This window comes from Polyodon spathula, chromosome 1, assembly GCF_017654505.1.
Source record: "Polyodon spathula isolate WHYD16114869_AA chromosome 1, ASM1765450v1, whole genome shotgun sequence".
In the NCBI taxonomy this organism is placed as follows: Eukaryota; Metazoa; Chordata; class Actinopteri; order Acipenseriformes; family Polyodontidae; genus Polyodon; species Polyodon spathula.
The window spans coordinates 81,915,149-81,927,416 of record NC_054534.1 but is presented as its reverse complement, the minus strand read 5'-3'; positions in this window follow the sequence as shown (position 1 = coordinate 81,927,416).

Genomic DNA, 12,268 nt, shown 5'->3' with positions numbered 1-12,268 from the left:
CAGTCAGGAACTCTGATGCAGTGTAAACTGCGCTGCTACTGTGGTACCTGTACGACCTGTTGTTTTTTATGTTAAGCAGTTTTGTGTTATTTTTTTTACAAGGGGTTAATTAGGTACTGAACAGCCAAACTAGTTTATTCCAGACTTGTGAGAAAGTCTGTAACAAAAGCAAATTTGCTTTGGATTGTTATTGTCGATTAATTGTAGATACTACTATTAAACCCGTTTAAATGCAAATCTTACAATGCAGTAATAAAGAGTACCATTTCAAACAGCAGTTGGTTAAGCTATAACCATGAAAGTATCCCTCAAAGCCTGCACTGTAAACCCACCAAAACCCACAATAACTGCTTCTGTCACCCACATGTAAAAAACCAATTTTAATGGCTGCACAGTTAAACAATTATCACATCCGTTTTACAACCTCAGAGTTTAGCAACAGATTGGATGAGTATCTTTGGGTGTGCTACACTACTCTTTTTACACTAATTCCAATGTTTATGTTCTTTTAATGGAACATTTTCTACTGTACCTAATATAGTTACTCTATTAGGAACAATTGAGAAATGTTCTAAAGACAAACCCACAATTTCATTTTCTTTAGATAACCTATCCTTGCTTCTTATTAAAATCTGAATTTAAAAAAAAAAATGGCAATATTAAGCCATATAAGGTGAATCTGAAATTATGGGTTATCAAGTTTTTTTGGGGACACACCTCAACATATTGAAGTCACATATGAATGATCTATGAGGAAAAGTTATGTATCCTTCTTTTTTTGCACACCCCAGGCACATCTGTTCACGCATATGTATATTACAGGACATCTGAGTTTAATGACAATTAACTTGTTTTGTCAACATGGAAATATACTTGGGAACGCAATTATTGTGACGTCTGCATCATTTGTATTAAATTATTTATTTCTGTTTTAAAATGGAACATTTGCCTGCAAAATATATATTTTTATATAACAAATATAAAAAAGGTCTGACATTAGTGGGATTTGATAAAACTCTAACCTTCAGTTTGCAAGTGTGTTGTGTTATACTGTTATCGGTGCTACACGATTATTTGAGAAAACAAGTAGTTTCGAAAGATTAATTCTTGGGACTTTGTTGTTATATTTTTGTGAGGTTTATTTTTTTTAGTCATCTCACCATTCTGAGATTCTGATCACAGGCACAACTGTAAAAGTGATGGCGGTCAAGGTTGCCCCAATTGTTTCTACTAACCTGGCTTGTGTTTTTCAGGTACAATAAAAGTGAATCAAACATTAAAAACACAAGCCAAGTCATTAGTAGAAACAGTTGGGACAACCTTGACTCCCACCGCTTTTACAATTGTGCCCATTTGCTTGGTGCTGGCAAAGGTTGCCCCAGTTGTTTCTTCTAACTTAGCCTGTGTTTTTTATACAAGTTGGAAGAAAAAAATTGGGGGAACCTTGGTCCCCATCGGTTTTACAGTTGTGCCTATTTGCTTGGTGCTGGGCAAGGGTGCCCCAGTGGTTTCTTGAAACTTGTTTTTGATAGCTCCACTTTAAATGGCTGGGTACTTTTGATAACTTGATGTTTTTTCACATTTCCAATGTGTTTTTTTTTTTTCAGATTAATAAGATAACAACACCTTACCCATTCTTTCCCCACTCAACTACTGTTTGTTGTTTATACTGTGGATATCTACAGCGGTGTGACCGTTTATTTGGTTTATTTGTTATCTTATAGGTGGAGTGTTATTGTATGCGTGTATGTATGTATGTATGTATGTATGTAGTGGTGGTGCACAGGGGTGTGTGTGTGGGGGGGGAATATAGAGGTGGCAGGGAAGGAGTTAAAATCCTACCTGCAAAAACACATGGGAATGTGGCTGGAGCCGTGAATTGAATAAATGATTAATTAAGAACAAGAGACATGAGTGAAAGAGAAATTAAAAAGAGATCACAATAATTGTTACGCGATACTTCTATTGAGTGTTGGTCTCTTTTGCCCACTGTGGCGTTTTGTTTTGTGAAGTGTTTGTTTTGTTCAACCTTTTGTTTTATAATAAACCAGCGCAACAGTACACTCACCAAACTGTGTCCTGTACTTCCTGGTCTGACATCACCACAGCTTATCCGTGACAGGCGAGTACAAAACAAACCATATTAGGTGCTACAGAAGACCATTTTGAACTTGCTCTGTATACTAAGGCGAAAGAAGTGGGTTCCCCCCCCCCCCAATTATTTATTTTTTATACAAATAAATGAAATGCTCAAAGACAGAAAAGTAAGTGATCTGTGAGATGTCATTTCTAAACCCTCCCATTTCCTCACACCTTGCAGTTGGTTGCCAGTTCCGATTAACACAACCCTCCCCTCGGTAAAAAGCAGCAGACAGGAAGAAACTGATTACTGGGCTCTTCAGGGAATAGAAGACACTGAACTGAATGGTTAAATTAATATGAGCGGCACCCTTCCTATACATCTTTCTCAATAACAATTGACTTTTCTAAAGCAAACCGAGGTATTTTATCTCTGAATAAAAAACAAAAACAATATCTCCTAGGGTGCATATCTGTCGGGGAAGAAGAGACAAGACCTTTGACGTTTTTATACATAAAAGCTAAAATAATTAAAGCATATTTTTCAAATAAAAAAGGAACATTAGAAATGTCATACCTAATGATGTCCACTGCAGTGCAGTTTATTCTCATTTGCATTTGAAATGTATTTATTTATTTAACATTTTCCATCAACACATTGTTTACAGCTATGTGATGAATGGCAGACATTAACTTTACCTTATTCAGTGTGGTTTGTCTACAATATTACAAGATTGTTTTAAAATTATTTACTCAAACTTATCAATATTTAAGCATGGAAGTCCTTAACTGGCAGATATTTTATTTTAACATTTTTGAAGGCCTTCAACCCTTTTGGCTTCATGCCCAACCACCCCTCAGTTAATAATATATGGAATGCAAAATAACTCAAACTGAAAGCAAGGACCACATTTTTGTACTGTAATGATAAAATGATACTGAATATGCAGTTGAATAATCTATCCATCTATCTATCTATCTCTCTATATGTATATATTTAGTCCAGTTCAAAATTATTTTTATTATTTACACCACGAAGCAAACATAAACAAAACTATCAAACAAAACCTAACTTCACTTTGAAGTCCTAACACAGTAATGTTCCCTAACTAATACAGGACAGTAGAGCCATTTTCCTGTAACAAAATACAAATGGTGATAAGTTTTACACTTACATCTACCAAAGTTCCAAAAAAACCCCACAGTTTTGGTTCTCTCTTGCAACACATCATATTACACTATAACCACCTCCAAAACACCCCTCACAGTCTTTGAATAAAGGACAGCTTTTATCCCTCTTATACAAACATTCCAACCAATCAACACACCATTAACAACCAGTGAACATTTAAAACAAGGGTACACAGCTGTTCCTCATTTGTAGACTAGAGGCTTTTGGGAAACATAGTTTTTTTAAAAGGATTTTCAGCTGACCAACTGCCCCTACTGGTCAGCCCAGTGTAATTACACTCTATGGGGGACAATATGTTAGGTATAGGCAAAGACAGTGTGTGTTAAAGGCATCATTACGCTTTTGGGAGGGGGGTGGGGGTGGGGGGGCTGTAAATGCGACAACAGTCAGTAGTTCTGTGCATCTAATATACCTGGAACAATGAACAGCAAACAAAAAAAGATAATTGCAATTGCCCTGCTCTTTCGGAGAAAGAAATAAAATAAAAGATCGCTGTGGATCCATGGCATCGCCAAGAAAAGAAAAACTTACGGCAAATATCATCGGCTGATACAGGATCTTTGGTTTGATGAAGTCAGACTTCAAACCTACTTAATGTTGTCTTATACAACTCTGGAAAATCAGAAATCAGAAGCGCAAGCTTTTCCTCCATTTTACTACACCTCTTACTTTCCCCTGATTGGTTGCTGGTAGTGTACATCATGGTGCGGTGAAAGTTGAAAATATTTTAACTACTGCGCGTCCCTCTGCGGTGCCGTTTGAGTGCAGCTGCGCATGACCGCCTTCATTGAAAACAATTGCTAGTGCCATGTTGCGTCCGGTGTGAACGGCCTTTAACTCCAATTTGCTTGGTTAACTGTGCTGCAATGGTAGCAAACTCTGGTATGAACCTCTCCTCCATCTTGGTACATTGTGTGCTGCCCAATGTGCACTTGGTCTTCAAGTGACCCCTTGCTGTCTCCCCCATTCAGTAACCAACGACGTCGCAAACATACTGCTGCTTAAAACCACCTTTTTTTCTGATAAGAATATAAAAAAAAGATCACTACGCTGGTCAACCGCCAGATGGTGCAAGGGTGCAAAATAAATATAAAATGTGTCTCTTTAGTGTGACATCAACTAGCAGGCTAATCTATACGGTGAAAGTAATAGATGGGTTTTAATACCTCTGTAAATTAAATTGTAAGAGTTTTTTTTTTTTTTTTAAAGGAGTAAACAGCATGGTCTAGTGTTTTGCTGCAAACACCATTCAGAAACTTTCTGAGAAAGAGAAAGCTGCAGTTTTGGTCAATTCCCTGTGATTTGTGTGCAGACGTGCTATTTTATCATGTTCATATTATTATATTACTGTATTACTACAATAACAATAGTTGTAGTAATGTACATGATCCTTTTTTTTTTTTTTTTTTTTAAAGCAGAAACATAATTTATAAAATGTATTAATTTCCATTATAATTAGGGATTCTGATTTTCAGTTTTAACCGATAAAACCTGATAAAACTATTAAAAAAAAATGAAAGAAAATCGGTGGATAGCCAATAAACATCGGACAAACTGGAAATCATTAATCAATTCACGTTGACTTTACCCTTTTCCCACTAAAAAATAAAACCTAATACAAAAAAAAATAATAAATACATTTCCCAGTGCTACTGGGCAATGTCCCGCCTTGCTGACTTGTATCTATCATTGATTCGTTCTGAATACTTTAAACCTGCCCCAACTACTCAGTGACAGCATATTCCTGCATTTCTATTGGAGACTCCTCTTGCGAGATTACAATCAGGAATGGAGGCTTGTTAGCAGGATTTAAAGCTATATTACAGTTAACATACAGAGGATTTAAAACAGAATTGTGGTGAAATGTAAAAAAATGCCTGCACACAAAAACCCCAGAAGAATGTGCCTGTGACCAAAGGGATTTCGTTGTGAAAGCCAAAGGAAAGTTTGTACTGTCAATATTTACATATTTTGACAGAAAAAAAAACACTCAAGCATTTTGGAAAGTAACTGAAAACACTAATTTCATACAGTATATTTACATAAAACCTGAAAATAGCTAAAAAATAAGCACAGAAAAATATATTACTAAAAACCAAAAAACAGAAGCCCTACCTATAGTTAAAACTAACTATTTCACAATAGTATCTGCTTTGCGGGGACAAGAACATCATTTTGCACAATATTACTTTCATCTACAGGTCCTAATCCACTTTCCCAGGACTATTTTTCAACATAAATGGTAACTTTTTGGGTCGGTATACCTTTATAAAAGCACTTTTCCCCCCGCATAAAAATAAATCTATCTTTTTAAATATTTAACAAAATGCATAGCCCAGTAATATGGAGAGCAACGAAACTAAATTGATGCAGTATTCCTCAATTTGCATTAAAAGTCAGAACTTGAAAAATCTAAAAGAGTAAACAGTATGGCCAAGCGTTTTGTTGCAGACAATTTATAAAATGTATACAGAAACACAATTTATCAAATGTATTTATTTCCACTCTTATAATTAAAACTAATGCTACTTCCCAATATTTTTTGCAGGGCAGGGGTTGACGATAGAGCTAAGGCTATACTGATCCCTTGTTTTCTTTTTTCATGTTGTTATTTAATTATATAAGAGACGGATGGAGGTGGAACTAAAAAATGGCATGTCGACATATGAGGCCTTGGGTTTCGCGTCAGATTATTTGTCCAGCCGGTATATATTTTGTTTGGTTTCTGTGTGTAAAATGATGGCATAGTTATTATTAGGCTGTAGTCGTTAGTTTAGTAAGTATTTAGTAGCCTATTCTGTCACTTTTTTTTTTTTTTTTTTTTTTTACCAGCGGTAAGCTACTCACTAGTTTTGATTTTTTGAATAGCCTATATCCTAATATTAGCAACATCTTTTCCATGTCAAATTTGGAATGTAGGGACTATGCTTAAGGAAACCGATGTTTTAACTAAAAAATTAAAATAGTAAGAAACTGTAAACTAAAATCTAAATGTAAAAAGTAATACATTCTGGTTAATGCTAGCGTAGGCTATTCATCTCCACACATTTAGCCTACACTTGAGACAAATTTGTGGTCCTATTCTTTATGAGAAACCATACATACATAAAGCTATAGCATAGCCTACTTATCACCTTTGCATAGTGCCAATAAAGATTAATCTATTAGCCTAATCAATGTGTTATTTGTTTACTTTTTAATATCAAGATCCAACATATTTGAATGAACAAATCGAATAAACACATGCACTTTAATAGAAATGCCTGCCTCTTTCTTTAGAAACTATCACTGATTTCCCTTGTGACACTGCAAGATTGTTCTATTTTAATCTTCTGATAGGTTATAGGCTATATTGCCCGTCCGCTTTAAATTGGCACATTCTTGAAATCAGCTCTGTGATTCCTATTTATTTGTGGTATAGTTTGTGTTAAATATAATTTTTAATACAATATAGGCCTATATATTTTATTTAAATTAAGGACAATGTTTTGTGCTGTTCCAGCTTGCGTCTTAAACCAATTTCGGTAGGTTTTCTTTTTAATGTAGGCTACAGACTCCGCAGCCTACATTAACTGTTTACAGTTAACACATTTGTATTATTTTGTGTAAAAGAAAATGTAAAAAAAAATCTAATTTTGTTTATTTAAGAGATTGTGAAGATAGCTGTTTCTTGTTTTGATTTATATTTTTTGGACTAAGGGATTAATTTGTTACGTGTGACCAAAATAACTCTTCACACTGGGGGAAGGGAATTTAAATGATTGACATGCTGTTGAATGGGTGGAGCAGATCAACGCTTATTCAATGTGTTGTGGGGGAGGGGTGTTCAGAAATGTGTTCTATGTTGCTTTCTCGTAACTTTCTCCATTCTTTTGCATGATTGCATCCAAATCGAGCTCTCCAAAATGAGTGATACAGGCAAGTAAACTTACTGACTGATGTAATTGCCAAGCGCAGGTTTGTATTTCAAATAAAAGCTCAACTGTCAACTTTTTACGCTTTTGGGAGGGGGGTTTTAATAACTTTGGATGTGCACATGATAGAAACAAACTGAAAACAGCGCAAGATGCCCAAATTATATCCAAATGATTATTATTTTATTTTGTATTTTTTGTCTGCAATGTGTAAAAACAAAACAAGTGCATTGCATGTTCGGTTTAGCCAAGGTCGTAATATTGACACTGCATCATAAAGAAAATACTGCTGCATAGGATTCCCTTTCTACCACAGAATATGTTCTTAAAAATATTGCATGAGAGAAGTGGCTTATAAACAGTAAGTACAAACCTTTCTTGTCATGTTTATTTTAAGTTAAAGCTGCCAAATGTCCTGAGAAAATATAAATCAAATTCTGTTTTTACGTGTCAGACTGTAGGCTACCCTGAGTTTTGTTATTAACTATTACTGATATAAGCACATATTTGCGGAATCGTTTTAGTAGCCTACCGTATATTTTAGTTTAAAAAAAAAAAAAAAAGACAACTTTTTATAATAACTACAAAAACGTAAAACCATCTTGCATGTATTCATTTCTTAAGAAAAAGCATGCTTTAACTTATTGATATATGCTACTGTATAGTTTATTTTGGGCTATTGCCTTACACAAAATGGTTTACTAGAAGTTAGCTTTGCCCTTTTGTTATTCGTTAGTTTTAGCACGTGACCTCAACCCCACTATTAATCTATAGTCAAAACGGTTTCTAACTAGGTATTGCCCTCTAGTGGTCAGAAAGATGCTTAACAAGCCTCAACACAATGACAAAGTACTGTGAAACGCACCGAATCGCGTTGTCAGGGGAAGTCATAATGACTGCACCTGTAGGTTTGTTCCTGTTTTCTATGATATGGCTGATGGATCCTATAATTTACCTGTCTGACAGCCTCTGTTACCTCATAGTTTCCTTGCAACCTGGCAAACAATGTGTTGGTACCAGCAGCATTACCCTATCTCTGGGCTGAAACACAGAGTTGTACTTGTTTGTTATAGTTAGCCTTCTGGGCTGAATGCACGTTCTCCAGATGTTCTCTTACTATAGGGGTCACCCTATCAACATGTTCCCACATTCCCACCACATGTTCTATTACATTTTCTCAATATTAGCCTGATTTTCCCAGGTTTCTTTGGCAATGTCTAAAATTCCCTGTGATTACCTTCCATACAACAGGTCAAAGGGGGGAAACCCTGTGGATGCCTGCTGTACTTCATGTATGGTGAACATTAAATATGGAAGCAACAGGTCCTAGTTTTTCCCATCTTTGTCTATCACCTTCCAGAACATGTGCTTTAAAGTCCGGTTGAACCTTTCCAACAGCCCGTTAGTTTGAGGATGATACTCAGCTTTTCTTATTGGTTTAGTTCTTAAGAGATCACACATATTTTTCATCAACTGAGACAAAAAGGGGGTGCCTTGATTGGTTAGGATCTCCTTCAGTATTCCCACTCATGTGAAAACCTGAATCAGCTCTTTTACAACTTTTAGAAGCTGTGTTCCGAAGGGGAATCACTTCTGTGTAGCAGGAGGCATAATCTAATATAATCTAATATCACAAGCACATATTCATGGCCTCTGGCAGACTGTGTTAACGGCCCTACCAGGTCCATAGCAATTTGCTCAAATGGGACTTCTATAATGGGCAGGGGAATTAATGAAGCTCTAAAGTGGGTACAGTTTGCCTACAGTCCAGGCAAGAAAGGCAGTGGTGCTCTACATGCTTACAAATGCCCAGCCAATAAATGCTTTGTGCGGTTTTGTTTACTCCTAAATGTTCTTCAAACAGGTAACTGTGCTCCTATAGGAGGGAGGCACCAGTAACTGTTCAGTTTCTGTACCATTCAGACACATGATCTGATACAACGTGATACTCTCCAGTTCCTTTATTTCTCTGTTAAACAAACCAAACAATGTTATTCCCACACATTTACTGGTTATTATTTTGCATTAAAATAGATGGAGGTACTTGTTGGTTGTATTGCATTGCAGTATTGCTGATACATGTGGGGTTGACTGGCAGTTTTGCCGGTTTGCCCTTAACTAATGCCATCATTGCCTTCTCAAAGATGGCCACTGCACTCCGACTATCAGTAGGTACTGCCTCTTCATTTACACATTGCCGCCTAGCGGCATTAAAGATGGCATGTATTTTCTTTCTCTCTGCATCACTCTGAAACGGCGAACACACTCCACTTCTTGCTTCAAAGTCAGGGGATGGCTCAATTTCACCTGTATCCTAAGCTGGGTTTTACTGAGTGCTTCTATAAATGTATCCTTAGCTATCTTGTCCTCTGCTCTCAGGAAAATCAGCATACGTAATTTTTACAAACTCCTCTATGCAGTCTTAGCTTGATAATTGACTTGCCTTTAGCCTGTTTTACCCTCAAGGTGGAGTTTTGCTATTACTTTCTTTTGTGCTTTGCCGTACCGGAATGCTAAAGCTTCTTTCAGCTGTGGATAATCTTTACGCTGTGCAGGAGTCAGTCTTGTTAGAACTTCTGGTGCTTTTCTTGGTAACACAGATGCTAGTTGGTCTACCCATTCGACTTGGCTGTGATCTCAAACTGGATTTTAAAAATCTCCTTGGCGCACTCACCATCATATATATGTGCCTGATATTTAACTCTTCTTATCAGCTCAATAACCTGTGGGAAAAGCATATAGCAAGGGAAAAGGTCCATTTATGTCACATCTAGCCACTCAAACTATATAATTAAATATGGTACTGTATATTTCAAGGGGGAGATCATTACAGGCATCACCTTATTTACTCAAGTCCTTACAGACAGTTAAAATGAATAACTCTGGATGCAGATCTCCTCAGTGGAAACGATGCCTCCACAAGGCTGCATATACAATTCTCTCAGTAATGGATCTACCCTTGTTTTACCCCCTACATGTATGCAAATGATGCACATCCATGCATCTCTATACTCCAGCTTCAAGATCAGCAAATTAGCTTTCATTGCTGCTGCAGCCACACAGCCAGAGACCTTCCATCCAGGTACATTGTCATTCAGTTTTGTTTTGTTATTTATGTAGCTAACATAATTCCATAAATCTTACCTATCATGCACTTCCATTTACTATATACATCTAAAACATAGTTTGTAAAGAAACAAATAAAAAAGGTGAGTAGGGTGGCTCATTAAGGACAGGGGGAATAATATAGTTAGCAAAGCAAGGGGTTCAGACAGGGAACTTACTTTTAAGCTAGATAAAATTTGCAAACATCAAGCATATTAGGCAATAGCTTATAAGGCAACACTTTCTTAAATATGTAAAAAAAAAAAAAATACGTGTGTGAGTTGCTACTATTTTCAAAGATTGTAAGAACTACAAGTACAATTGATTCCTGATGCCTTGGCAAAACTGAGTTGCCTGAATCTAAATTGACTAAGTAACCTGAACACAGTATACTGGTAGCACTACTGATGCTAAATGAATGAAATGATGTATTCAGAATACTGCTGCTATACAATGAAAAGTTGCTGTACTGTATATGTAGCATAGATTAAATACGGCTTCTTAGTTCTAAACACATCCATCTTAAAAAAAAGTGTTCATAAATACACTATATAGTTGTGCTATATTGTTACCTCACTGCTGGCACACTGAATATTGTAAAGCAGAGCCATGTGTCAAATAAATGACTGAATCCCACAAATGTCTATCATGATGTTCTTGACCTTTAAGACATTAAGGCTGACCTTTCACCCATTGAATTACAAGGTCTTTGACCTTGTCTTTTTTATGGTTTAATAGTGGGCTAGACACAATTATTGAATGTTATTTAGCACGGTCAGCTGGGATAACTGGAAGGAAAATACATGAGAACATTTTGATTAATTAATTTCCAAAGTGAGAGTGGGGGATCTTGTTCTTGTTGGTGAGCTGGTTTGACATTCTATGTAAATAAAGACAAGACCAGTAATAACATGTTGACCAGTATTACCTGTGAAAGAACAGTGATGTCTGGCTAGCTATATTACTACTTAAAAGAAAAAGCCAGCACAAGTTATACTTTCAACAGTGGAATTTTGCAGGCAAAGAGCCTTCACTTTTTGCAGTTCAATTAGTGCTTAAACCAGTGCTAGTCATTACTGGAATTTCTAACTAAGAGAACCAGTGTAGCATTTTGTTAATTCCAAGACAATGGTCCACAGTGACTAATGGCAGCAAGTATATCCATGTTTAATACACACTGCCGTAATTTAATGAATATAATGCACACCCATTTACACATTTTGGGAAGTGCGTGGTATACCTGAGTCATTGTATTTTATATTAGACACAACCTATTGACAGCTGAGAGTGAACAATGTTTTATGGTTTAATCAAAACCTAAGGATTGTATGTGTACTGACTACAAGGATCACAGCAAAAGTCTTTATTTGAGAAAGAAGTTGCTGCTAGTTGGTGAAATACACAAACACATTTTTTACTTGTCTGATTTAAAGGATTATTAGCCAATTAAAGAATTTCTATAAATATTACCTGCTGTGCATTTGTATTTTCTATATGATATAACAAACAGCCCTTAATTGGCTCCTTTCACAACATTGCTGAGGAGAAATTACCTAAGACATAGGAAGTGAAACAGCCCCCCTGACAATAAGACAGGAAAGCTGGGATTTGGTATTTGGAGGATCACAAAGAGTATGATTTATATCATTATTACATTGGCCTAAACACCTTTAAAATTATTTCATTTATTATAGTTTACAAATCTCTCAAGATGCACCAGCCAAAATGATTGGGCTTTGTTGACCCCTGTTCTATAGGGTATACAACTCCCTTTTTGATTGCATTGTACAAGAGGCGCATGTTATACAAGGCATGTAACCCAAGACATCTCAGTCATGAGCATTATACATAATGTGCATGTTATAGTCTCAATTTCATGGTATTGGTACTGACAGATTCCTTTTAATTCCGTTTTTTTTTTTTTTTTTTTTTTTAAAGTAGGTTCTACAGCTAATTTTAGACAGCCGAGGGATTGACA